Consider the following 3,164-nt stretch of genomic DNA (forward strand, 5'->3'; position numbering starts at 1 on the left):
AGCCTATACACACATGGAAATATGAAAAACTCACTACTCAATGTCAGCTGGGTTAAGGAATAAAGACATTAAAGTCTTCGTAGAATTCAATGAAAATGAAGGCACAACAAACCCAAACTTATGGGAAACAATGAAAGCAGTGCTAAGCGGAAAGTTCATAGCACTAAGTGCCTTCAAGAAGAAATTTGAAACATCTCATTCAAGCAACATAATAGCTGACCTAAAATCCCTAGAGAAAAAGAAGACACATCAAATAGGAGTACAGGGCTGGAAATAATCAAACTCAGGGCTGAAATCAATAAATTATTAACAAACAAAACAATTCAAAGAATTAATGAAACCAAGCAATGGTTGTCTGAGAAAATCAACAAGATAGACAAACCCTTAGCCAAACTAACTAAAAGACAAAGTGACACTATCCAAATCAACAAAATCAGAAATGCGAAGGGAGACATAACAACAGACACTAAGGAAATTCAAACAATCAAAAGGTCTTACTCCAAAAGCCTATAATGCCCCCAAATTTGAAAATCTAAAGGAAATGGACAATTTTCTCGATTGATTCCACTTATGTAAACTGAATCAAGACCAGGCAATTTGATTAAATAGTCCTATATACCCTAAAGAAATAGAAGCTGGCTTCAAAAGTCCCCCATCCAAAAAAAGCCCAGGGCCAGTATAAAATTCTACCAGGCCTTCATATAAGAGCTAACACCAATACTCTTCAAACTATCCCACAAAATAGAAACAGAAGGAATACTACCAAACTCATTCTATGAAGCCACAGTCACCTTGGTATCTAAATATAACAAAGACCCAACCAAGAAAGAGAATTTCAGGCCAATCTCCTTATGAACATTGATGCAAAAAATACTCAATAAAATACTTGCAAACTACATACAAGAGCACATCAAAGATATCATCCATTATGACTAAGTAGACTTCATCCCAGGTATGCTGGGGTAGTTCAAAATATGGAAATCAATCAGTGTGATCCACCATATTAACAAACTGAAAGAAAAAGAACCACATGATCATCTCCTTAGATGCTGAAAAAGCATTTGACAAAATCCAACAGCCATTCATGTTTAAAGTATTGGAGAGATCAGGACTACAAGGCACTTACCTATCCATGATGTAGGCAACATACAGTAAGCCTATAGCCAACATCAAACTAAATGGAGAAGCGCTATTCCTAGTTGTCTGAGGAAGCGCCAGACTGATTTCCAGAGTGGTTGTTCAAGTTTACATTCCCACCAGCAGGGGAGGAGGGTTCCCCTTTGTACACAACCTCTCTAGCATGTGTTGTCACTTAAGTTTTTGATCTTAGCCATTCTGATGAGTTTAAGGTGAAATCCACAGAGTTATTTTGATTTCCTTTTCTGTGATGACTAATGAGGTTGAGAGGTTTAAGTGTTTCTCTGCCATTTGATATTCCTCTATTGAGAATTCTCTGTTTAGCTCTGTACCCCATTTTTTAGTTGGGTTACTTGATTTGTTGCTGTTTAACTTCTTGAGTTCTTTATATATGCTGGATGTTAGTCCTCTGTCAGATACAAGGTTGGTGAAGATCTTTTCCCAATCTGTAGGTAGTTGTTTTGTTCTGACGACAGTGTCCTTTGCTTTACTCTGTTCAGGGGAGGTACAGTGCCCACTCTCCTGAGTGCTACAGTTGGTGAGGGACAGAGCTATTTATTCTGAGCTTATGAGCAGCTTTTCCGGCTGCAGGAGTCAGCTCTCCCACACTCACAACCTTAAGACATCCATACCGCTGCCACCAGAGCCAGCCTCACTGTGCTGCCTGGGCAAGGTACAGGGTCCATTCTGCAGAGAACTGCAACCAGTGAAGGGCACAGAGAGTTCTGCACAGCCTCTGGACATCCATGTGGTCCCCAGCGGCTGACTCAACCAGAAACTCCCATGTTCTCTAGTGACAATATGAGCAATGGACATTTACAATGACCCCTTCTGCTCTGTAGCCACAGACCCAGACAAAACCTTCAGCTGCAGTTCAGGCTGGGTGTGGGACCTCACCATGGCCTTCAGCTGCAGCTTGTGAGGCTGCCCACTCACAACAGGCCACTCCTCCCCACCCTCGAGTCTCAAATTCCATCTCTGTTCATAACTCTCAAGCTGCTCCACTTCTCTTTCTCTCCCATCTGACCACGACATACTTGTGGTGCCTCCCTCTGAAGGCTGGCCACAAGGCTGGCGGGCCCTGAGTGATAGCCTCTGTGCAGAGTGGCATAGCTACAAGCTGGTGTCTAAGCCATGCTTCCATAGGAGGGCAGGTCTTTTTCTGTCTTCCTCCTTCTCTGTGCTGCACCGTTGCAGGCTGGCCTCTGTGTGTGTATGGCCCTCCTGTGCCACTGAGTGGAGTGCAGGTCTGTGAGCGTCTTTTTCCACATGCATGGCATGGCATGGAGGATCACCGGCCTCTGACTTCCTTCCCCTTTGCTGTGATGCCTGGATTTGCCTTGATTTGAAATGAATTTTACGTATCCTAGGCAAAAAACAGTTTTGGTCACTAAGCCAGACATAAAGTTAGGATGAAGACAGGACTGACATCTGCTTTGTCCCTGACTGATATAAGAACAACACCACCAACAAGGTATCTCTTTGCCCATTACCAGGGAGGAAGGAAAACTTTTTAAGACCATCTATTTATAACAAGTTTAGAAATGTTCATTTGTGTTTTGTAATTAATTTGTATTTCTACAATTTTTATTATATTCATATAATTTTTTAAATTATTTTAAAATCAACATGTTTATAAAGTCTTAAGGCAGCATAATTTATTTTAAAATTCCATGATTACTTTACCACTTAGAGGAACAACTATTTTATATTGCTATGTTTCCTTTTAGACCTTTTCCTTTTGCATTCAAGATTATACTGTGATTTATATTATTATGATTATAATAATATAATATACTATGTGTGTATGCATGCACACCTTCTGTGTAATTGTATATATGTGTGTGGCTCTGTGTGTGGGGAGAGCTGTGCATATGCATGTGTGTTTGTGAAGGTGTGTTTCTGACAGTAATTCTGTATGTATATGCATCTGTGAGTGTATGAATTTCAACACATACAAGTGTGTGTGTGTGTGTGTGTGTGTGTGTGTCCATGCAGCAATTTAAGTCTCTGGATGGGAATGCTGA

At 40.7% G+C, this 3,164-nt stretch overlaps 1 non-coding gene across 1 annotated transcript; it reads right to left on the bottom strand.

The window, feature by feature from the left end:
- Positions 1–2,494: 2,494 nt before the first annotated feature.
- On the bottom strand, positions 2,495–2,638 carry LOC129691597 (small nucleolar RNA SNORA48). Its single transcript, XR_008722505.1, has one exon. It is a non-coding gene; the product is annotated as a small nucleolar RNA SNORA48 (small nucleolar RNA).
- Between the last annotated feature and the right edge of the window lie 526 nt (positions 2,639–3,164).

The sequence above is a fragment of the Psammomys obesus genome, unplaced genomic scaffold (assembly GCF_907164565.1).
Source record: "Psammomys obesus unplaced genomic scaffold, mPsaObe1.curated_primary_1811, whole genome shotgun sequence".
Classification (NCBI taxonomy): Eukaryota; Metazoa; Chordata; class Mammalia; order Rodentia; family Muridae; genus Psammomys; species Psammomys obesus.